Source organism: Rutidosis leptorrhynchoides, chromosome 2 (genome assembly GCF_046630445.1).
Source record: "Rutidosis leptorrhynchoides isolate AG116_Rl617_1_P2 chromosome 2, CSIRO_AGI_Rlap_v1, whole genome shotgun sequence".
Taxonomy (NCBI): domain Eukaryota; kingdom Viridiplantae; phylum Streptophyta; class Magnoliopsida; order Asterales; family Asteraceae; genus Rutidosis; species Rutidosis leptorrhynchoides.
The window spans coordinates 70985263-71012701 of NC_092334.1; the positions used below are offsets into that span (position 1 = coordinate 70985263).

Genomic DNA, 27439 nt, shown 5'->3' on the forward strand with positions numbered 1-27439 from the left:
CCATATAGACTCGCTCCATCCGAAATGCAAGAATTGCAAAGTCAAATCCAAGAACTACTTGATCGTGGTTTTATCCAACCTAGCCATTCACCATGGGGCGCTCTGATTTTGTTTGTTAAAAAGAAAGACGGATCCCTACGAATGTGCATTGACTATCGTGAACTAAACAAATTGATGGTTAAGAACCGATATCCTCTTCCTCGCATCGATGACCTCTTTGATCAACTACAAGGGTCTTGTGTATATTCGAAAATCGATCTCCGCTCGGGTTATCATCAATTGAGGGTTAAGGGGGAAGATGTCTCCAAAACCGCTTTCCGAACTCGTTATGGTAGTTATGAATTCCTTGTCATGCCATTTGGTCTCACTAACGCACCGGCGGTGTTCATGGATCTTATGAACCGCGTGTGCAAACCGTATCTCGATAAATTCGTTATTGTGTTCATCGATGACATATTGATCTATTCTAAAAATGAAGAAGAGCACGAACAACATCTCCGACTTGTGCTTGAACTCTTGAGACAAGAACGACTTTATGCCAAATTCTCCAAGTGTGAATTTTGGTTAAAGGAAGTTCAATTTCTTGGTCATGTTGTAAGTGATCAAGGTATTAAAGTCGATCCCACGAAAATCGAAGCCATTAGTAAATGGGAGACTCCTACTACTCCTACTCACATTCGTCAATTCTTGGGTCTCACCGGGTACTATCGTAGATTCATCGAAAACTTCTCTTTGGTTGCATGTCCTCTAACCGCATTGACTCACAAGGGAAAGAAATTCATATGGGCGACCGAACATGAATCCGCATTCCAAATCTTGAAAATGAAGCTAACCACCGCTCCTATCTTGTCACTTCCCGAAGGCAATGATGACTTTGTTGTATATTGCGATGCCTCGAAACATGGTTTTGGGTGTGTATTGATGCAACGAACGAAAGTCATTGCTTATGCTTCTCGACAACTCAAAATTCATGAACGAAACTATACGACACATGATCTCGAACTCGGAGCCGTTGTCTTTGCACTTAAAATGTGGAGACACTATCTTTATGGAACCAAGAGTACTATCTTCACCGATCACAAAAGCCTTCAACACATCTTCGATCAAAAGCAACTAAACATGAGACAACGACGGTGGATTGAAACTTTGAACGATTACGATTGCGAGCTTCGTTACCATCCCGGGAAGGCAAATGTAGTAGCCGATGCCTTAAGTCGAAAAGAAAGAACGGTGCCTCTTCGTGTCCGAGCCTTAAACATCACCATCCACACAAACCTTAATAGCCAAATTCGGGTAGCCCAAGATGAGGCTCTCAAGGATGAAAACCTTTCACACGAGCTCTTGAACATTCTCGTCTCTCGATTCGAAATTAGGGAGACCGGACTCCGATATTACGCCGGAAGGATTTGGGTGCCTAGTTATGGGGACCTACGAAGCCTTATTTTAGATGAAGCCCATAAGTCACGATACTCGATTCACCCCGGTGCCAATAAGATGTACCACGACCTTAAACAACTATATTGGTGGCCGAACATCAAAAGGGACGTAGCTACTTATGTTTCCAAGTGTTTGACATGTTCCAAAGTCAAAGCCGAACACCAAAGACCGTCCGGACTACTTCAACAACCCGAGATCCCGCAATGGAAGCGGGAAAGGATAACGATGGATTTTATCACCAAGCTACCAAAAACGACGGGCGGTTATGATACCATTTGGGTTATTGTTGACCGTCTCACCAAATCCGCACACTTCCTTGCCATGAAAGAAACGGACAAAATGGAGAAACTTGCACAACTTTACCTTAAGGAGATCGTAGCCCGACACGGTGTACCTTTATCGATTATCTCTGACCGAGATGGCCGTTTTGTTTCTAGATTTTGGCGTACATTGCAAGAAGCGTTGGGAACGCATTTAGACATGAGCACCGCATATCATCCTCAAACCGATGGACAAAGCGAACGTACAATTCAAACCTTAGAGGACATGTTACGAGCTTGCGTGGTTGATTTCGGAAAAGCTTGGGACAAGCACTTACCTCTCGCCGAGTTCTCTTACAACAATAGTTATCACGCGAGTATAGAGGCCGCACCTTTTGAAGCGCTATATGGCCAAAAATGTCGTTCACCTCTTTGTTGGGCCGAGGTAGGCGACGTGCAAATCACCGGACCCGAACTCATTCACGAAACCACCGAGAAAATCGTTCAAATCTGAGATAGGCTTAGGACGGCCTGAAGTCGTCAAAAGTGCTATACCGACAAAAGACGCAACGACCTTGAATTTCAAGTCGGTGACCGAGTAATGTTAAAAGTCGCACCTTGGAAAGGTGTAATCCGTTTTGGGAAACGCGGGAAGCTAAATCCGCGGTATATCGGTCCTTTCGAAATCTTGGAGCGTATTGGAACTGTTGCTTATCGTTTAGATCTTCCGCCTCAATTGAACTCCGTTCATCCTACCTTCCATGTATCTAACTTGAAAAAGTGTCTTGCCGAACCCGATATCGTCATCCCTCTCGAGGAACTTACTATTGATGACAAACTTCATTTTGTTGAGGAACCGGTTGAAATTGTGGACACCTCCGTCAAGACATTGAAACAAAGCCGAATCCCGATTGTTAAAGTCCGTTGGAACGCCAAAAGGGGACCCGAGTTTACTTGGGAAAGACAAGATCAAATGCAAAGGAAGTATCCTCATCTATTCGTGAATTCGGAAACGCAAGATTTCGAGGAAGAAACAACGACTACTACGCCTACTTAAATTTCGGGACGAAATTTCTTTTAAGGAGTAGGTAATGTAACATCCCGCCTTTTTCCATTTACTTTTCCGTTATACTAATATAAAGTCCGTTATATGTTTATAACATCTCCCGTTGATACGCGTTTTAAATTATCTCGTTTAGGTAATTCACGCACCCGAACGAAAGTTGAGGGACTAAACTTGACAAGGGATCAAACCCTTGACTAGGTCAAAGGGTCAAACCCCTTTCACCCATTCATTATCATCTCCATCTCTCTCTCTTTCTCTCTAGCAAGAACACACACACCATTACCAAATTCATTCAATCATCATCTAAATCTGATCTAGGAGGCTTACAACAAAATAAATTACATATTCGTAATCCTCTCTTCATCCTCTTCATTTTGGTACCAACTTCATCTCGTTTGGGTAACATTTCTAAAACTCTAGATTTCTCTAAATTCGTATTTTTGACTTGAAATGGTGTTAGTTAGTGTCTATGGCTCATTGTGATGTCGTGTGTGTAATTTATATGCTCGATCTCGTTGTTTTAGTGTAACTAGCATGAACTTGAATTTTGGTGTGTTGTTCTTGAATTTTGGATGATCATATGTTGTTAGATGTTAAAAGTTCATGTTCTAATTGTGTTCCTAGTATCACTAGCTTCAATTTGATGTGTAGGTTGCTTTAGAAAAGTTCATGAACTTGATTTATGATTTTGGTGAATTTGGGTTAGGGTTGATGAACTTGAAATGGACTTTTGATGCATTGAATGCCATGGATTATTATTGGTAAGTGTTTAGTTGGATTGTATGCTTGATTACCTTCGAAACGGCATATCATTCATGTAAATTGGTTGCCCGAATCATTTAATTGCATTTATGAACTTGTATGCGGTTAATGTTAAGCATTAGGTGCGGTTTTGGTTGTTGTATTAGGTAGATTGATTGATGAAATGTGTTTAGTTGTTTCCTCGTCAAATTACCTTCCCAACGGTATAAGATACTTGTCTTGATTGTTTGCGGATCATAAATGGTGATTGTTTGAAGTTAGGTTCGTGCATAAAACTTAAAAACTGCCAGAATTCTCTGCACAGGTAATGGCGCGGCGCGCCATATACCCGCGCGGCGCGCCAAAGTGGTCTGTCCAACTTTGTCAATTTTCGAATAATGTTTGCTATGCTACGCACCTCCGATTCACATGTAACTTGTTCTAACATGCTCATACATGATTAAAAACCTCAGAAAAATAGTTCGGGACCCGACCCGAACGTGTTGACTTTTTCGTTGACTTTGACCGACCAAAGTTTGACTTTTTGTCAAACTTAACCAAATGATTATGCAACCTTCCTAACTTGTTTATATACTTGTACCTTGCATGAAACTTGACAATTTGATTTCACATGCTACATAATCGAGTCGTAACGAGCCATATGACTAATTGAACATCTTTGACCTATCGTGTTTACCGTTATTGATACGACCTATTTGTTTAGGTCGAGACTAGCACTATCCTTCGCACACGTTATTTTGTGAAGTACTTTTCGTACGTGCACTCAAGGTGAGATCATAGTCCCACTTTTACTCTTTTGCACTTACATTTGGGATGAGAAAAACATAAACGTTTCTTTTTACTAAGTGAACACAAGTACAGGAAAACAAACATTCTACATACGAGTTTGAACAAAAATCCTCAATTCGATTATCATTAGTTACACTTGCCGGGTGTAAGCGAGAACTTATGTTATATGGCCATATGGGTTTGACAAACCCTCATTCAAACGGTTCGCTACCGTTTACGAATGAAATGTATTTTCGAGAAACAGTGTATGTTCTAACACTATTGTGATGGGGTTCTATGGAAGGAATGTTAAGCATTGATAATTGGGTGCTCGTGAAACAAACTTTTGGAATGTATTACTATTATCTCATGGTTGCAAATCTTGTGGTTCACTTGTACTTACTTACTTAAACCTATGATTTCACCAACGTTTTCGTTGACAGATTTCTATGTTTTCTCAGGTCCTTGAACGATACATGATACATGCTTCCGCTCATTATTTTGATACTTGCATTGGATGTCGAGTATATATGCATACATGGAGCGTCTTTTGGCTACTTTTAAATTGTGTCGCATAAGTTTCATTTGTACTTAAAACTTTGTATCGTAACTTGTGGTGGAACTATTCTTGTAAACTTTGAACAATCTTTACATTTGAAATGAATGCGACATATCTTTAGGTCAAACGTTGTTTTAAAGACTTATGACCACGTAACGGGACCTAAGTAGATGGCGCCGTCAAACATGATTTGGTCGGGTCGCTACAGAACCCATTCGAGTAAAATCTATGAATATAATGATTCATAATAACCTTACTACTCAAATAAAGGAGGCGCAACAAGGAGTTTTAAAAGAGGGAAATTTAAAGGATGAAATACCCAAAGGATCGGAGAAACATCTTAATATTCGGGAAGACGGAACCCGGTATAGGGCTGAAAGGATTTGGGTACCAAAATTTGGAGATATGAGAGAAATGGTACTTAGAGAAGCTCATAAAACCAGATACTCAATACATCCTGGAACGGGGAAGATGTACAAGGATCTCAGGAAATATTTTTGGTGGCTGGGTATGAAAGCCGACGTTGCTAAATACGTAGGAGAATGTTTGACGTGTTCCAAGGTCAAAGCTGAGCATCAGAAACCATCAGGTCTACTTCAACAACCCGAAATCCCTGAATGGAAATGGGAAAACATTACCATGGATTTCATCACTAAATTGCCAAGGACTGCAAGTGGTTTTGATACTATTTGGGTAATAGTTGATCGTCTCACCAAATCAGTACATTTCCTGCCAATAAGAGAAGATGACAAGATGGAGAAGTTAGCACGACTGTATTTGAAGGAAGTCGTCTCTAGACATGGAATACCAATCTCTATTATCTCTGATAGGGATGGCAGATTTATTTCAAGATTCTGGCAGACATTACAGCAAGCATTAGGAACTCGTCTAGACATGAGTACTGCCTATCATCCACAAACTGATGGGCAGAGCAAAAGGACGATACAAACGCTTGAAGACATGCTACGAGCATGTGTTATTGATTTCGGAAACAGTTGGGATCGACATCTACCATTAGCAGAATTTTCCTACAACAACAGCTACCATTCAAGCATTGAGATGGCGCCGTTTGAAGCACTTTATGGTAGAAAGTGCAGGTCTCCGATTTGTTGGAGTGAAGTGGGGGATAGACAGATTACGGGTCCGGAGATTATACAAGAAACTACCGCGAAGATCATCCAAATTCAACAACGGTTGAAAACCGCCCAAAGTCGACAAAAGAGCTACGCTGACATTAAAAGAAAAGATATAGAATTTGAAATTGGAAAGATGGTCATGCTTAAAGTTGCACATTGGAAAGGCGTTGTTCGATTTGGTAAACGAGGGAAATTAAATCCAAGGTATATTGGACCATTCAAGATTATTGATCGTGTCGGACCAGTAGCTTACCGACTTGAGTTACCTCAACAACTCACGGCTGTACATAACACTTTCCACGTCTCGAATTTGAAGAAATGTTTTGCTAAAGAAGATCTCACTATTCCGTTAGATGAAATCCAAATCAACGAAAAACTCCAATTCATCGAAGAACCCGTCGAAATAATGGATCGTGAGGTTAAAAGACTTAAGCAAAACAAGATACCAATTGTTAAGGTTCAATGGAATGCTCATAGAGGACCCAAGTTCACCTGGGAGCGTGAAGATCAGATGAAGAAGAAATACTCGCATCTATTTCCAGAAGATTCGTCAACACCTTCAACAGCTTAAAATTTCGGGACGAAATTTATTTAACGGGTAGGTACTGTAGTGACCCGAACTTTTCCATGTTTATATATATTAATTGAGATTGATATTTACATGATTAAATGTTTCCAACATGTTAAGCAATCAAACTTGTTAAGACTTGATTAATTGAAATATGTTTCATATAGACAATTGACCACCCAAGTTGACCGGCGATTCACGAACGTTAAAACTTGTAAAAACGACATGACGATATATATATGGATATACATATGGTTAACATGAGATTATGATAAGTAAGTATCTCCATAAGTATATTAACAATGAGTTATATACATATAAACAAGACTACTAACTTAAGGATTTCGAAACGAGATATATATGTAACGATTATCGTTGTAACGACATTTAAATGTATATATATCATATTAAGATATATTAATATATCATAATATCATGATAATATAATAATTTAACATCTCATTAGATATAATAAACAATGGGTTAACAACATTAATTGAGATCGTTAACTTAAAGGTTTCAAAACAACACTTACATGTAACGACTAACGATGACTTAACGACTCAGTTAAAATGTATATACATGTAGTGTATTTAGATGTATTAAAATACTTTTGGAAGACTTCAAGATATATATCAAAACACTCATACTTAACGAAAATGGTTACAGTTACTTTTCCATTCTTTTCTTTCATCAAGAATTCTAGTCGTATTCTTACCCGTATTATACACAGCTTCAAAACGTACTTACTATGAGTATATACCAATAGGAACTAGCATGAGATTCCACTCTTGATTATGTCATGTATGACTAATCAATTTTAACTTCTACCATGAGCTAGTCAACTAACTAGAACTCCTTTTAACCCCACTCACCATTTACCACTCATCATTCACTCCATTTCACTTCCAATTCTCTTTCTAATTCTCTCTCAACACACACACACTATTATGAACGTATTTTTCCAGTAGTTAATCATCATCTTCATCAAAAATCACTTCAAGAATCAAGCTATAATCATCATAGGAAGAACACTTCAAGAACACTTCAAAAATCCCTTCAAGTTTACTAATTTACTTCCAAGCTTTCTAATCCATTCCAAGTAATCATCTAAGATCAAGAAACTTTTGTTATATACAGTAGGTTATCTTTCTTATTCAAGGTAATATTCATATTCAAACTTTGATTCAATTTCTATAACTATAAACTATCTTAATTCGAGTAAAAATCTTACTTGAACTTGTTTTTGTGTCATGATCCTACTTCAAGAACTTTCAAGCCATCCAAGATCCTTTGAAGCTAGATCATTTCTTGTCACTTCTAGTAGGTTTACCTACTAAATTTGAGGTAGTAATGATGTTCATAACATCATTCGATTCATATATATAAAACTATCTTATTCGAAGGTTTAAACTCGTAATCACTAGAACCTAGTTTAGTTAATTCTAAACTTGTTCGCAAACAAAAGTTAATCCTTCTAACTTGACTTTTAAAATTAACTACACACATGTTCTATATCTATATGATATGCTAACTTAATGATTTAAAACCTGGAAACACGAAAAACACCGTAAAACCGGATTTACGCCGTCGTAGTAACACCGCGGGCTGTTTTGGGTTAGTTAATTAAAAACTATGATAAACTTTGATTTAAAAGTTGTTATTCTGAGAAAATTATTTTTATTATGAACATGAAACTATATCCAAAAATTATGGTTAAACTCAAAGTGGAAGTATGTTTTCTAAAATGGTCATCTAGACGTCGTTCTTTCGACTGAAATGACTACCTTTACAAAAATGACTTGTAACTTATTTTTCCGACTATAAACCTATACTTTTCTGTTTAGATTCATAAAATAGAGTTCAATATGAAACCATATCAATTTGATTCACTCAAAACGGATTTAAAATGAAGAAGTTATGGGTAAAACAAGATTGGATAATTTTTCTCATTTTAGCTACGTGAAAATTGGTAACAAATCTATTCCAACCATAACTTAATCAACTTGTATTGTATATTATGTAATCTTGAGATACCATAGACACGTATATAATGTTTCGACCTATCATGTCGACACATCTATATATATTTCGGAACAACCATAGATACTCTATATGTGAATGTTGGAGTTAGCTATACAGGGTTGAGGTTGATTCCAATATATATATAGTTTGAGTTGTGATCAATACTGAGATACGTATACACTGGGTCGTGAATTGATTCGAGATAATATTTATCGATTTATTTCTGTACATCCAACTGTGGACAACTAGTTGTAGGTTACTAACGAGGACAGCTGACTTAATAAACTTAAAACATCAAAATATATTAAAAGTGTTGTAAATATATTTTAAACATACTTTGATATATATGTATATATTGTTATAGGTTCGTGAATCAACCAGTGGCCAAGTCTTACTTCCCGACGAAGTAAAAATCTGTGAAAGTGAGTTATAGTCCCACTTTTAAAATCTAATATTTTTGGGATGAGAATACATGCAGGTTTTATAAATGATTTACAAAATAGACACAAGTACGTGAAACTACATTCTATGGTTGAATTATCGAAATCGAATATGCCCCTTTTTATTAAGTCTGGTAATCTAAGAATTAGGGAACAGACACCCTAATTGACGCGAATCCTAAAGATAGATCTATTGGGCCTAACAAACCCCATCCAAAGTACCGGATGCTTTAGTACTTCGAAATTTATATCATATCCGAAGGGTGTCCCGGAATGATGGGGATATTCTTATATATATGCATCTTGTTAATGTCGGTTACCAGATGTTCACCATATGAATGATTTTTATCTCTATGTATGGGATGTGTATTGAAATATGAAATCTTGTGGTCTATTGTTACGATTTGATACATATAGGTTAAACCTATAACTCACCAACATTTTTGTTGATGTTTAAAGCATGTTTATTCTCAGGTGAATACTAAGAGCTTCTGCTGTTGCATACTAAAATAAGGACAAGATTTGGAGTCCATGTTTGTATGATATTGTGTAAAAACTGCATTCAAGAAACTGATTTCGATGTAACATATTTGTATTGTAAACCATTATGTAATGGTCGTGTGTAAACAGGATATTTTAGATTATCATTATTTGATAATCTACGTAAAGCTTTTAAACCTTTATTTATGAAATAAAGGTTATGGTTTGTTTTAAAAATGAATGCAGTCTTTGCAAAACGTCTCATATAGAGGTCAAAACCTCGCAACGAAATCAATTAATATGGAACGTTTTTAATCAATAAGAACGGGACATTTCAAATTCCATCATTAACAACAATGAAAACCTCAATAAATGATCGTTAAATATTCAAAATCGAAGTTTCAAGTTCATAAAACGCATTTCTTGACTCGGGAATCCAATTTACACATACGATACGCCGTTTTGAAGGTAATGAAACATACAATACAACTAATCACTAACTAATAACATTTCATGGCATTCAAAGCATTAAAAGTTCATTTTAGAGTTCATCAAACCCTAATCAAAATCATGAATTCAACCATTTTGTAAATGAAGCTTTTCTAAATCAACCTACACATCAAAATGAAGCTAATGATGCTAGTAACACATTTAATACATGAACTTTAACATTTAAACAACATTTAATCAACCAAAAGCAAGGATTAAGCACACCCATTTCAAATGTTTAAACTAGTTACTCAAAACAACAAATCGAGCAAACAAAACATGTATTCATGTTATACTTGAGTCATAGACACTAACTAACAACTTTATAAGTTAAAACATCAAGAACACAAAATCTAGTGATTTTAGAAAGTTACTCAAATGTAATGAAATCGGTATGGAATCGAAGAGGAAGTTGCAAGGATTCCAAAAATGTAATTTGTTTTGCAAAACACCCGCTAGCTCGGATTTGGATGATGATTCTTTGAAATGGGGTGTTGAGAGAAAATAGAGGAAGTAGTAAAATGAGAGAGAGATGAATGAATGGGTAAGAGGGGTTTGACCCTTTGACCTAGTCAAAGGTTTGATCCTTTGGCGAGTTTGGTCCCTCAACTTTCATTCGGGTGCGTGAATTACCTAAACGAGATAATTTAAAACGCGTATCAACGGGAGATGTTATAAATATATAACGGACTTTAAAATGAATAAACGGAAAGTAAATGGAAAAAGGCGGGATGTTACATTTCTTACCATCATTTACGAGTTTTTGGATGTAAAGCTTTTGTTCATGTTTCCAAAGATGAGAGGTCAAAGCTTGATATGAAGACTAAGCCATGTGTATTCCTCGGCTATGGTGAAGATGATTTTGGGTACAGGTTATATGATCCAGTTCAGAAGAAACTTGTACGAAGTCGAGATGTTGTTTTTACAGAAGATCAGATATTAAAAGATGTTGAGAAGACAGATTCAGTTCCTCAACCTAGTACTGATCTTGTTGATTTGGATCCAGTTATTCCACAACATGTTGGAGATGATGTTCAGAATGATGAACATGGTACTGATGTTGGTGATGCTCCGGAGCAGGTAGAGATTCCAGTACCAGATGTTCCTTCATTTGTCCCACTTAGGCGGTCTACTCGAGACCGTCATCCTTCTGTTAGATATTTTGCTGATGAGTATGTGTTAGTTACTGATGGGGGAGAGCCAGAATGTTATTTAGAAGCAATGAAAGATGAGCATAAGAAAGAGTGGGGTGAAGCTATGCAAGATGAGATGAATTCTTTATATGAGAACAATACTTATGACCTGGTGAAGTTACCTAAAGGCAAAAGAGCTTTGAGAAACAAATGGGTATTCAAAGTGAAGACAGATGAGCTTACTTCACAACCAAGGTACAAAGCTAGGTTAGTCGTTAAAGGGTTCAGCCAGAAAAAGGGTATTGATTTTGATGAGATTTTCTCTCCGGTCGTGAAGATGGGATCTATTCGAGTGGTTCTTGGGTTAGCTGCTAGTCTTGATCTTGAGGTTGAACAGATGGATGTCAAGACTGCTTTTCTTCACGGTGATTTGGATAAGGAAATCTGCATGATGCAACCTGAAGGTTTTCGGGTTAAGGGTAAAGAAAATTATGTTTGTAGACTTCAGAAAAGTCTATATGGGTTGAAGCAAGCACCGAGACAGTGGTATAAGAAGTTTGAGTCGGTTATAGGAAAGCAAGGCTACCGAAAGGCAACTTCAGATCATTGTGTTTTCTTTCAGAGGTTTGGTGATGATGATTTCATCATATTGTTGTTATACGTTGATGATATGTTAATTGTTGGTAAAAATATTAAAAGAATTGCGCAGTTGAAGCGAGAATTGAGCAAGTCTTTTGCTATGAAAGACTTGGGACAAGCAAAACAGATTCTTGGCATTCGGATTTCTAGAGATAGAGGTGCTAAGACGTTACATATATCACAAGAGCATTACATTGAAAAGGTGCTTAGTAGATTCAACATGGAGAATGCTAAAGTGGTTAGTTCCCCTCTTACTAACAACTTTAAGCTAACAGATAGAGATTGCCCTACTTCAAAGGAGGATGTTGAGGAGATGGACAAAGTTCCATATGCTTCAGCGGTTGGTAGCTTGATGTATGCTATGGTGTGTACTAGGCCTGATATAGCTCATGCGATAGGTGTTGTTAGTCGGTTTATGTCAAATCCGGGTAAGAAGCATCGTGAAGCAGTTAAATGGATTATGAGATACTTACGAGGTACTTCAAAGTTAGGTATCACATTCGGAAATGGAGAGCCGGTGCTTGTTGGTTATACAGACTCAGATATGGCAGGAAACAAAGATAACATGAAATCCACTTCTGGATATTTGATGACTTTCGCAGGGGGAGCAGTTTCATGGCAATCAAGGTTACAAAAGTGTGTCGCATTGTCTACAACCGAGGCTGAGTATATGGCAGCAACAGAAGCGTGCAAAGAACTATTGTGGATGAAAAGGTTTCTACAAGACCTTGGGTTTAAGCAATCACGATATGTGGTTCTTTGTGATAATGAGAGTGCGATTCATTTGGCTAAAAATTCTATGTATCATAAGCGGACAAAATATATAGATGTGCGGTATCATTGGATTAGAGAACGTCTTGAAGATGGTTCGTTTGAACTTGATAAAGTTCACACCGATGATAATGGTTCCGACATGTTTACAAAGGCTTTAGCAAGTGAGAAGCTCAAGGTATGTTGCTCGATCGTCGGGATGGCAAACTCTTCCTCATAATTGGAAAAGGGGAGATTTTTTGGATTTATTAGTGGGTTTCCAATATGATGAAGCTTTAATCCAAAGTCTAAAACCCAACAATTTAGGCCCAAAATGGTTTGTTGACTTGGTCAAACATTTGAGGGCATTATTTTGAAGTGTGTCCAGCTATCTTCATTTATTCACGAGAGATCAAAAAGTGTGAGATCAAGAAAAAGAGTGAAATATTCCAATTTCCGTCTACAGTATATAGCAGCTCAATAAATCGACGATCCCCGGAGATCCGACCGTTGAATCTTCTTCATTTTTGGACTGTGTCTTCCTGACATCAAGGCCAACATTTTCAACCGTTGAATTCGTCTAAAAGGGCCTGTAGCTCGTGATTTCACTGCTGGGTCAGTAGCAGTTTTTTGGGGTAGTGTTGTTCATCTTTTGTCTTTAATTATTTCATATACTTGTTGATTATTGTTGTTCAAGAGTATGATGATGTTGTATACCTCTAGTTGAACTAGAGAAGGATTATTGTATTGCTCTCTTGTTGATGATAGTGGAACATTAAGTGGCTTACGAGTCCCGTGGTTTTTACTCTCGATATTGAGAGGTTTTCCACGTAAAAAGTCTCGTGTGTATTGTGTGTACTTGATTATTTCGTATTTTCTGATTTGGGACAGAATTGAGGCTGATTTGTGGTGATTGTGGTATACCTTATTTGTTAGTTTCCTCACGGGTTCATACGGGTCGGGAAATGTTTGTCAAACGGGTTAGTTTTCGCTTTGTAGTTTACGTGTTGTGATTATTTTCCCATCACAAGCTGCATTCGAAGTGTGTGTATAGCCGGTGGTTCGCAATTCGACCACGAACACAACGGTAAATGAAAGTGAAAGTATATAATGTTGAATTACGCTCAAGGATGAGTGTGGTTTCGCCGACGCCACATGGACCATGGAGAATGAGAGGTTGATGGACACCGTGGCGGCAGGGGCGGATCTACTAGCAAAGGACTGGTAGCACGTGCTACCAGTGAAAGAAATCTGTATAGTGTTAAAAAATTGGATTTTTAAGTTGTGCTACCACTGAAATTTGTTGTTTTTCTTTGTGTGCTACTGGTAGGGAAGCATGGGGCATCACAAAATCAGGAGAATCAAATATTTTAGATCAATTTTTTAAATTTTTAGAAGAAAAATTGAAATTTTATTTTAGGGTTTAATGGAGGTTGGAAATGTGACGAAGAAGATGATAATATTAGGAAAGTGATAGTCAAGGGTATGATAAAAGTTAGTGGGTCCCGTTAATTATTTAGTTTCTTTTGTTGTACGAGCAAATGAATAATAAATAAATAATTTCTCTGTACTACTTGTGGAATAACATCAAATGGTCAATAGTGTTCATAACTTAATAGACCATAATTATTTCCAAAGAGTATTACTCCGTAGAAATTTGTGATATTTTGCTATGGTTATTGTTATTATGATTATTATTATTGTTAAAACAATATTTTCTTAGTATTATTATTATAATAATTATTTATATTTTATTATTATATGATAAAAAATAATATAACGTAAAATATAATAAAATACATCTCTTATAATTTATAAGTCAAAACATTTTTTAAAATTTTAATAAATAAGAGAACATTGCATAGTTTACATTTTACACCAATCTTATTCATAATTCGAAATCATTTGGTTATGTTATGCATAGTTATTGTGCGTTTTACATAGAGTATTAAGCATTTACATCGAGTAAAGTTTAATAATTCCTCGAATGTATGTATGTAGGTCAAAAAAATATAATATAAATATATATGATAAAATTGTTAAATATAGATAAAGTACAATATAATAATAATATTTTTCAAATTATGTGGTAATAACTAATCGTTATATACACACTAAATAGGTAAAACTCCAATAACTAAGTGTAATTTTTGTAGTCCAAATCTTTTAGTAAATATTTTGCCCCCTTACAAATTTTGGATCCACCGTTAGATATAAGCTATCTAATAGAAAAAAAATTTAGACTTATAACTAGTGACAACAGTGACTAGCATTCCTAGATCGCCACTGCGTGGCGGAGAGAATGGTTGTTAAGGATGGTTTCCATAATTGGGTGTGGTATGAATGTATGATGCGCCAATCTTTGCTCCCCATTTCAGTGTTTCTTTTAAATATTATTGCAGTTCCAATCAGGAGTCGTGTTGGTGGTGATGGTTTGTAACACCCACTGATTTTAATATCAGTGTTAATGTTAATAAGCCGAATTGTTCTGGGTCGTTTTGATAGTTTTGAAACTTAAGGGACTGAATGGGGTCGTTTTGATAGTTTGAAACTTGTAAAAAAGATAAAGACGGGTTTTAAGCAGGAAATGAGATGAGATCTGGAAGTCTCATTCCTTCTAAATCATTCTAGAGTATCATCCCTTTTAGTGAGAGAAAGGAAAACCTAGTGAGAGGAAGCTCTAATTGGTGAAGAAGGTGGTGATTATTACCCAAATTAGTGTGTAGTTTGGTGTTTTCAGCTACTAAATATCATTTTGGTACTAGAGGTAACCCTAAATCCGAATTTTATTCTATTATTTGATTTTTATTTTGGTGTTAGGGTTTGAGTTATTGGTGATAATAAACCCTTAAATCTTAAGGATTTGGGTTTAATGAGTCTAGTAATGGGGCATGAAAACCTTGAATGTGGTTTTTGATGAAATGACGAATTTGAGGTAAATTGGTCATTTGGTTGGATGTTGAATTGTTATATAACTTGTGTGTGTCAAAACTAATTGTGGAAGTAGTCCTCACTCACTTTGGAAGTAGTTAATTTAAGCAATCAAGCAAACTCTCTTTAGTTTTGGAAATTGGAGTTAAACTCTGTAACTTGTGAAGATTAAGGTTATTAAAATCTAATGTAATTCGCTAGATGTTATGGATATGATAAAAACCCAAATAGTAATACTTACATGGACACAAAAACAACAGAGATATTTATTACTGTAAATTAGTCCTTACTTAGGAAGCAGTTAATTCAAGTAAGCAATCAAACAAATCATCTCTTTGAAAACAATGAAGAATCATACTCTTTGCTGTGTATCTCAAATCAGCTGCAATATTCTCATCATTCAGTTATCTTCACATACAAGCTAAGTTTTTTGTTGTAGTTTATCGTCTCAAAATCTACTTATGTGGTATTGGCCTTGCAACTGACACTTACTGTCTTATTGAATTTTATTGATTCGTTTTATGTAGATTGTGAACAAATCATCACATTGATAAAATGTCCAAAAATATAACACACTAACAACAACTTGACTTTTACCTCTCAAGAATTAGATATGCTGAAAAAGGTAATACACCAAAACAACTTGACTTGTACCTCTCGCTATCAAATATGGTGAAAATGATCATTTAGAGATTGCAAATTATACCATATTTATATTTATGTGGTAATACTTAAAATCACGTAGATATCTTAAACTCCTCATACTCTAGATCCATCTTATTAAGATTAAGATTAAGATTAAGAGTAAGACTAAAATAAAAGGTAAACTTAAAATCTTGATAGTCTAAATCTATTTAGAATATTAGAAATACCTTATTGCTTGAACTAAAAACCATCTTCTCAATTCTATGTAATACACTAACACAACTTAATTTCATTCAAATCCCAAGTTTATCAAAATTCACCTAAGAACCGTTTTCTCATTTCTATCATAAGAATCATGTGCAATGTATCTCAAATCAAACTTTAAACTTTTTATCACCTTCAATCATCTTTTTCATAGAGATTAAGTGTCTTGTTCCAGCCTATAAACTAAGAATAAGAAAAAAGAAACAAATTTAGAACTTAAAAATACAATTAAAATGAACATGTATGTCAGAAACATATAAATTGGTGCAAGTTGTATTTTAGCTTTATATATTTATAATGAACTACATTGAAATTAGTTATTTCAATATATATACTAACCTCTAGTCATTCAATTCAAATAGCTCCAATGCAGAAACTATTTGTCTTTGGTACGTGGGCGAATACACGATTCATCGCCACTTTTTCACGAGTGTTACTGGTCTTGCTCAAATTAGACGCCACCTCATTCGCCCGGTAGTGTCTTAATGTGACAAGCATCGACATGTATGAATCATGAAATCCCAAACCATGGGATGCTTGTCACATCAAGACATTACCGGGCGAATGGGATGGCATATAATTTTTGCAAAAGCGCGGTAACACTCGTGAAGAAGAGGGGATGATCGTGTGTTCGCCCTCGTACCGAAGACGAATAGTTTCTGCATTTGAGCTATTCAAAGTGCAGGACTAGAGATTAGTATTAGTATATATATTGAAATAACTAATTTTAATGTAGTTCATTATATATATATATATATGTATATATATATATATATGGGCAGGATCAATGGGGAAGTAACCAATCGGGAGGAAGCAATTTTTTTTTTTATTTTTGTTTTTTGAAAAAACTTTGTTCACGAACATTATAGATTGGATAAAAATAAGAACATTTAGAAGAGACACTTCGTGATGAATGTTATTATTTTGGCGGGAAAACGATCGACAAAAATAACATTCAAGATAATATTGTTCGTGAAGAATGTTAACGTTTTTTCTTTCTTTCATGTTTTGTGAAGTAAAATTTAGCCCGATAATAAACCCAAAACACCAAACCCTAAACTCTAAACCTTTCGTGTTAAAAACTCAATCTAAATCCTAAATCTAAACCCTAAATCTAAACCCTAAACCCTAATATCTAACCCCTTTAAACCCTAATATCTAAACCCTAATGTCAAAAACCTCAACATACGCTCGAAAAACACGATAATTGTTATATATTACTTCTTTGAGCGTTTTCCCGCCAAAATAATAACATTCATCACGAAGTGTCTTTTCTAAATGTTCTTATTTTCATCCAATCTATAATGTTCGTGAACAAAGTTTTTTCAAAAACGGAAAAAAAAAATTTGCTTCCCCTGGATTGGTTACTTCCCTCTTGATCCTACCGCTATATATATACATATATATGTATATATATATGTATATGTATATATATATATATATATATATATGTGTGTGTGTGTGTGTGTGTGTGTATATGTATATTTATAAATGAAATACAACTTAGCTCCGACTTACATGTTTTTATCATATATGTTCATTTTAATTGTATTTTTGAGTTATAACTTTGTTTCTTTTTTTTTTATTCTTAGTTTATAGGCTGCAACAAGACACTTAATCTCTATAGAAAGAAGATTGAAGGTGATAAGAAGTTTAAAATTTGATTTGAGATGCATTGCACATGATCCTTTTGATAGAATTGAGAAAATGGTTATTAGTAGAATTTTGATAGACTTGTAATTTGAATGAAGTTAAGTTGTTTTGGTGTATTACATAGAATTGAGATAATGGTTTTTAGTTTAAGCTATAAGGTATTTTTAATGTTTTAGATGGATTTACACTATCAAGATTTTAAGATTACCTTTATTTTAGTCTTACTCATAATCTTAATAAGATGGATTAGACTATGAGGAGTTTAAGATATTTACATGATTTTAGGTGGTACCACATGAATATGGCATAATTTGCAGTTTCTAAATGGTCATTTTCACCAGAGGTAAAAGTCAAGTTGTTGGCGTGTTTTATTTTTGGACATTTCATCACTGTGATGATTTGTTCATAAATCCTTGTCTTTTCGTCAAAGAAAAAACTAAGACAAACCACCCGTCTCAAAATTAACCTCTTCACCATATTTAATTAGCCATGGAGATTTGATTGCAACTGCAACACATCGCAAACAAAATTAATTTCAATCAGCCCGAACTACGTTAGTCGCTCAAGAGCATCTAACTATCTTTCTGCAAGTCACATGTAATTACACTTGAATCAAATTTCTTTATACTTAAGAAAATAAACATACATGGATGGAACACAATAACAATAACCAACAAAACACAATAGTAAAAAGTCTATTGGTGATGGTGGTGATGGGCCAGCCCATTCCATTTTTAGTGTTGGAACCATGGATATAAATACTAGCTAAGACAAGAAAAATGTAACATCATTGCATAACATTTAACTTTTAAGTAAATTTATAATCAAAAGAAACAATATTATTTCCTTTATTTAAAACATAAAATGTCAATAACCATATAACAAAAACAACACATGTATAAACGGATAAAGAGTGTCAAAGGCCAATTGTATACAACACAAACGCACAGGGAGCGCGAACAACTTATATATAATCACCAGCTTATAATGCTAAAGAACAATGCCAGATCCCATCTCTATAAAGAGATCGTGGATTTGATTTACAATCATCGAAACTCTTATTAATCTCTAGCCCTCGATTTGACATCCACAAGTGTGATATAACTCTTGTACCACCAAAAATGTCTTTGTTTAAGATTGAGCTCTTGTCTTCCTAAGGAGCATGTATTAGCTTGTTTCACCATTTCCATATGTACCATAGTATAACATAACAAGTAAGCCCGACATGCCAATTTGACTTCATCACGCCCAATGTTGGAATTGTCATGTTAATCAAATTTGATGTCCCACCAGTTGATGGTATAGTAACATTTCACCAATTAACCTTCACAATTCCTCCAAATAGGCGCCACATAAGAACATTCGGCGAATAAGTGATCAAGCCTTTCCACCGAATGGACAAATTATAGTCCATAATAACCTCTTTCTTTAACAAATTCGAGTGAGTAGGAATTCTGTTCATACTTAATCTCCAAATAAAAAGAATGACTTTAATAGTTAATTAAGGTAATCAACAAGTATACATAAACTGAACCTGGAGTAGGACTGGTATCCAGCAACTTCTGATCACGATCACGTAAAGCTGATAAAATTGACAAATAATACACCTTTAGCATTAAGAGACACCATGTATATTACCGTAATTTTTACTCCGCATCACAAATAAAAAACTATAATGTGTTTTAGTTTCTCCATTTGAACGCGTTATACTCCATAATCACAATCATGTAGGCCCCCTTCATACCCGTCATAGCTACTGCAACCTACGTACCCCAATCTAAAACAAACCTATAACAATATACATATATCTATTTTGATGGAAAGAAGTTAAATTTGTAAACCAAACTTGTAACTTATGCATCAAAACTTGGCCATAGTCTTACAACACTACTCGCGTGACTTTATATTTCTTGTAAAATATGCATCAAAACTTGTACGCCTACTGAAATTCGTACACTTTGTGTTGCAGGATATCACCCTCGTAAGTGACTAACCCATTACAATAACATTTTCCGTCAGCAAATAAAGTAATGACACATGTGCATTAACAAATTATACGTCTACTATATATAACAAGGGAAGATTACGCCATTTTTATCTACCTTCATATCCAGCATTCATGTTTTCTCTCTGCAATTTCTCTATCATCACAAAATATCTTGCATTGAGGTAAGTGACGAACGATTAAATTAAGAAACAGTGAATAATTACCTCAAAGCAAGATATTTTGTGATGATAGAGAGACTGCATAGAGAAAACAGGAATGCTTGATATGAAGATAGATGAAAGTGGCGTAAACGTACCTTGTTATATAGAAGCGGATGTATAGTTTGTTAAAGATGTAGACATGTCATTACTTCATTTCCTGATGGAAAATGTTATTGTAATGGGTTAGTCACTCACGAGGGTGACATCCTGCAACAGAAAGTGTACGAATTTCAGTTGACGTACAAGTTTTGATGCATATTCTACAAGAAATATGAAGTCACGCGAGTAGTTTTTTAAGACTATGGCCAGGTTTTGATGCATAAGTTACAAGTTTGGTTTACAAATTTGAACTTTTTTCCATCAAAATAGACATATGTATATTTTTATAGGTTTGTTTTACATTAATGTACGTAGGTTGCGATATATTATGACGGGGATGAAGGGGGCCTACATGATTATGGAGTATATTGCGTTCAAATGGAGAATCTAAAACGCATTATAACTTTTTATTTGTAATACGGAGTAAAAATTACAGTACTATACATGCTCTCTTAATGTTAAAGGTGTATTATCGGTCAATTTTATCATCTTTATGCAAGGTTGGAGAATTCGGATCTCGGGAGATCTCGTTTGGACTTTTTTAGGGAGATCTCGGACGTTGACTTTATAGTTTTTTTAATAAAAATATACATAAAAACATAAATATATGTATATACGTTTTTACGAGATTTTACAAAAATATCCGAGAAATGAGCGAGAAAATCTTAGAAATTACAATGTTTACAAGAAACTTTTACAAATTAGCAAGAAAATTCGAGAAATCGTGGCTTTGACTAAGTTTGACCCCGTTGACCGAGAAATCTCGGGAGATGAACATCTCGTCTCGGTTGTCTTCTAAAAACGAGATCTCGGGGGAGATCTCGGGAGATTAACAACACTGGCTTTACATGATCAGAATTTGCTGGATGTCAGTCATACTCTAGGTTCAATTTATATATACTTGTTTTGATTACCTTGGTTGCCCATTAAAGTCATTTTTTTATTTGGAGATTAAGTATGAACCGAATTCCTACTCACTCGAATTTGTTAAAGAAAGAGGTTATTATGGACTCTATAATCTGTCCATTCTGGGGAAGGGCTTGATCACTTGTTTGCAGAATGTTCTTATGTGGCGCCTATTTGGAGGAATTGTGAAGGTTAATTGGTAGAATGTTACTATACCATCAACTGGTGGGACATCGAATTGGATTAACATTACATTTCCTAACATTGGGCCTGATGAAGTAAATTGGCATATCGGGCTACTTGTTATGTTATACTACGGTACATATGGAAATGACGACACAAGCTAATACATGCTCTGTCGGAAGACAAGAACTCAATCTTAAACAAGGACATTTTTGGTTGTATAAGAGATCTATCGCACTTGTGGATGTCAAATCGAGGGCTGGAGATTCATAAGAGTTCCGATGATTGGAGATCAAATCCACGATCTCTTTATAAAGATGAGGCCTGACATTGTTCTTTAACATTATAAGCTGGTGATTATATTTAAGATGTTTTGGTTCTACGAGCTCCTTGTGCGTTTGTGTTGTATATGTTTGGCTTTTGCAATAAAATTCTAGCCTTTCCAAAATTTATTCGTTTGTACAGAAGATTGAATGTTTAACTTATATATTAATTGTGAATGTTTAACTTATATATAATAAATAAGATAAGATGAATAATTAATTAATTATATACAAATTGTTACCTGTCTTTTGTTTGTGAGTTAATTTGTGTGAGTTAATTTGTAACATGTGGCAAGTAATCCGCTACCAACAAGTTAGTCATTTTCTGGAAATAACAAATAAATTAGAGAGAATCAAGTCTTTTTTTTTTCAAAATTATAATATAATACTAACAAAACATATAACAAATTAACGTCTAAAAACTTACGGTGATATCGGATGGTCCGTTGGCTTTGCGGATTAAGTAGTCACCGCAATCTTTTACAGTCGAAAAAAGTCTTACATGATTGGGCATCACACCTCTCATCAATCTAACAAACATTGTGCCTATGCAAGTCCAAAATAGATATATCAACAATAACTCGAATTTATCATTTGCAGTTCATATATAACATTCAATGTGCATGAAACTATCTCTAAAAGTTACTATATATAAACTGACTTTTTAATCAATTGATCCTAACAAAACAAATATGAAATATAAAGTAATACATACCCCAAATATCAATATTCGTCTTCTTCAATTCTCATCTACAACTAAAAATGGGGATTCATAACAAAACTACTTTTTTAGCTTTTCATTTATATCAAAAACATTAGATCAATATAGATTTTGTAAAAATCCTTGCAAACCTAACGTACAAATGAGCTGACGAAACGGAAGAAAAGAATTGAAAGAAGTTCTTTCCGGAAAAATGAGGTGACCGAAACGAAAATCTCGGTGTCGTCAATCTCGTCCGAAAATTAACTTAAAAATAATACAACACGTTTAGAGAAACTAAGATATTCATCATTTTCAATCTTAAAATCATCCATTAAATTCAGCTGAAATTAATTATAACAGATAATAAGTAGTTTCTATGATATAAATCGATAAATGACGGATGAAAACGGCCGTTAAAATAGAATATACGAAAAAATATTACAAAGTAAGTACCTAAATGTTGGGAGATATTCCACTGAAGAATGGTTGCAGAGGACATGTTGGGTATTGAGACTAACGTCAACTTTTACTTATATAGTAGAGAGGTAAGAGAAGTTTGTTGCAGCAAAATACAAAATACAGGTTGAATTATTTGAATAGCTGATGGACCGTGCCATTTTATCGGGCTAGTCACTCACCAGAGTGATACGATCGTACAACAAAATATATACGAATATGTCAAAACGTACAGGTTTTTATGCATACTTTACAACTAGTATTAAGTTACATAAGACGTCGTGCAGTTTTTATGGATACTTTATAAGAAATTTTAAGTCACTGTTATATAACTAGGGCATATGATTATAAACCAACATATATGATCTGGTCATCGGTCCAACATATTGCTATAACAATAAAACTCGAGACGAAACTGAACGAGTTAAATTTGGTTCGATCACGTATCATATACAATTTAATACCCTAGTTTTATAACACTACGTGTGAGACTTAAAATTTCTTGTAAAGTATCCGTAAAAACTGCATGACGTCTTGTGTGACTTAATATTAGTTGTAAAGTATGCATTAAAACATGTACGTTTTAGCAGATTCGTATATATAATTTGTTGTACGATCGTATTACTCTGGTGAGTGACTAGCCCGCTAAAATGGCACGTTCCCTCGGCTAATCAAATAATTCCACCTGTATTTTGCTGCAACAAACTTCTCTTACCGCTTTATTATATAAGTAAAAGTTGACGCCAGTGTCAATACCCAACATTTACTGTTGTCCTCTGCAACCCTTTTTCTTCAGTGGAATATCTCCCAACATTCAGGTACTTACTCTGTAATATTTTTTCGTATATTCTATTTTAACGGTCGTTTTCATCCGTTATATATCTATCTATATCGGAGAAACTATTTTATATCTGTTATAATTAATTTCAGCTAAGATTGAAAATGGTGAATATCTTAAAGTTTCTCCATAGGTACTGTATTATTATTCGATTAATTTCCGGACGAGATTGACGACACTGGATTTTCCGTTTCGGTCACCTCGTTTTTCTGGAAAGAACTTCCTTCAATTATTTTGTTTCGGCCATCTCATTTGTACCTTAATTTTGCAAGGATTTTTACAAAATCTATAATGATCTAATGTTTTTGATATAAATGAAAAACTAAAAAAAGTAGTTTTGTTATGAATCCCCATTTTTTAGTTGTAGATGAGAATTGAAGAAGACGAATATTGATATTTGGGGTCTGTATTACTTTATATTTCATATTTGTTTTGTTAGGATCGATTGATTAAAAAGTCAGTTTACATAGAGTAACTTTTAGAGTTCGCAGATATATAATTTTATAGTTTCATGCACATTGAATGTTATATATGAACTATAAATGATAAATTCGAGTTATTGTTGATATATCTATTTTGGACTTGCATAGGCACAATGTTTGCTAGATTGATGAGAGGTGTGATGCCCAATCATGGAAGACTTTTTTCGACTATAAAAGATTGCGCTGACTACTTAATCCGCAAAGCCAGCGGACCATCCGATATCGACGTAAGTTTTTAGACATTAATTTGTTATATCTTTTGTTAGTATTATATTATAATTTTGAAAAAAAGACTTGATTCTCTCTAATTTATTTGTTTTTCCAGAAAATGACTAACTTGCAATCTTGCCACGTGTTACAAATGAATTCACAAACAAAAGACACGTAACATTTTTTATATAATTAATTATTATTCATTTTATCTTATTTTTTATATAATTATAATTAATTATTATTATATTATTAAACAAATTCCATGTTTTAGCCCTTCAAAAATTAAGCATCACCTCAACTTACAAATCGAGGTTCAATATGTGACAAAATTGATACTGCGTATACAATTCTATACTAGCCAACTACTTGATGCATATCAAAACCTGAACCCCTTAACAACATCCATGTTTCTATTTGATTGTGAGTACCTTCCTAATCATCCTTGATTGTTTTTTTTTTTTTTTTTTTTTTTTTTTGGTTTTGATAAAAAGGGGACAAGCCCCCAGTAAAATATCAGATATCAAAACTAAGATTGTACAATTACATCGGGTTTATCCGAGGAGACTTTTTTTGTACATCAAAACTTTCAAAAAAGATTAGCTCTAAACCTATACAATGATATAAACGATTATTGCAATTACATTTATCAAAATACACCAAAAAATTCCGTAGTTTCTTTATTTTTTCCAAGCCCATCTTCCACTTCCTGTTAGGCTCAAACAGGCCCATTAGGCCCAATACCGTAAGCCAGATACCCATATCATCAACCACTCGATTCCTTGCATTTATACCACTATTAAAACAACCCTTCATACCCCCATTCACACATCTAAAAAAAACATAAGAATATCCATGTACCAAAATGCAGTTTGACTTTTAAAAGTCAACCTGTTTAAAAAACCCCAAATTCTCATTATCAAATCAAAAATAGAGAATATCATCATATAACTAACTGGAACTCAAAACACTTTCTATATTACACTTAATCCATGAAATATCATCACACCCATCCTCACATACGATCACATGATTCATATTGCACCAAAAAACAGATTGACTTTTAAAAGTGAAACTGCTCAAAATACCGATAACCATCTTTAGCAAATCAAAGACTAATGCCATCACAAAACATCTAAAACTCAAAATAGCATCCATATACCACTTAAATACATTTAAGCTCAGCATTAATCAAATTTAAATCCTTTTTCCACCAAAATAAACCTGCATAGTTTACCAAAAGTCAAAATTTGCACCAAAATACCACCAAATCCCGAATTTCCTGCACATATCAGCAACATAAACCAAATCAAAGTTATAGGCCATCCCAATCCTGCCAATAGCCTTTTGACCAAAAAATTCAACTAATAATCATCCTTGATTGTGTACTCCATGATCTCCAACTCTTTATCACCTGAAGCACAATCGAATTTCATTTACACATCACACATAGAATAGAAAAAAAAATGATAATTTCTTAAAAAGAAACACTTATCAAGTAGCCATTTTTCGAACCCAAACAGATGAACATAAAAAGAGTCATGCAATTGAAAAATAAACCCCAACCCCAACCCTAAACCTATATTATTATTATTATATACCGCATAAAAGAAAGTAATCTTTTATAATTTTGATCTTTAGACTTCTATATTTATTTGAGATTGCCATTTACGGAGTAAACTGTATTATATAAAATATTAATCTTATCTTAATTTCTTATTATAAATTTAACAGTTGATGGTATAGTAACAACAACAACAATATCCAATCCCACGAATGTAGGGTATGGGGAGGTGGAGTGTAGACAATCATTCCTCGAACCCTAGATTAGAGGGAAGTTACTACTCCACCCGCGGGTATAGAACCCGCGACTAGATAAGATCGTCCCTCCCTCTACTCGAGAGCCAAGAGATTGCTTCCTAAAAGACCTCCGGCCAAGAAAGCTCATTAAAACGAGATAGTGCGGTCATACGTACCACCAATTAAAACGAGTTGATGGTATAGTAACATTCCACCAATTAACCTTCACAATTCCTCCATATAGGCGCCACATAAGAACCCCTTTCTGTAACAAATTCGAGTGAGTAGGAATTCTGTTCATACTTAATCTCGAAATAAAGAAATTGACTTTAATGGGCAAACAAGATAACCAACAAGTATATTTAAACTCAACCTGGAGTAGGACTGGTATAATTCTGATCACGTAAAGCTGATAAATTTTTGACTGAGAATACACCTTTAGCACTAAGAGACCAGCACCAATCTAATCTACAGAGTTTGAATCTATGACTAAACAAAATTAGACAGAAATCAATTTTCAAGTCCTTGTTGCCATCGTGTATTTTCAAGTCCTTGCTTTTGTATTCTCTTCGTTCATATATGTATCTATGGGAGTTGAGGTGTATTTCTCTTTGTGGCTTGGTGTTGTTTTTATAAATTCATAACTTTTCAAAAAAAGAAATCAATTTTCATTCCTTTAAAACATTTTCAGGCTCAGTCTTAAGTTTGTAAAACAAAACCTACCAAAACTAAGATTTGACATCAAGTCAACCAACATCCAAGATGTTCCACTAATCTTGGAACATCTGTTTGAGATCCATAGATGTATGTGATAATACTCGAAGACTTGTCGTTATGTCCTCATTTAAATTAGTCCTCCTTTTTTCTTAACTATAGCATGAACCCCTCCACTTTATTCCTCCATTTCCAAATAAGCCATAATAATATGTAACATGTTGCTAGACATAAAAGATTTACCGTCTTAGAACCCGAATTCTAGTAAGTCGAGCTAATAGGATTGGATACTCCATTGGGTGTGTTATTCAAATCCTTCCAACAACTGTTAAAGTTTCTCTCCATAAGGGTCTAACGCATGTATGTAGTCTGGGAAATTTATTTTTGAGATATTCATTTGAACCAGGAAGCCATTTATCGTTTCGAAAACATCGTTGAGTCTCCTGTCCCAATTTTTCGAACAAAAGAATTAAGAAAAGAGATGCTGAACTAATCACATAAAAAACCACATT

The 27439-nt window shown here is 34.6% G+C and overlaps 1 pseudogene; it reads right to left on the reverse strand.

Moving 5' to 3' along the window:
* LOC139887962 (uncharacterized) overlaps positions 1–26514 on the reverse strand; it is a 58686-nt pseudogene extending 32172 nt beyond the window's left edge.
* Positions 26515–27439: the final 925 nt, after the last annotated feature.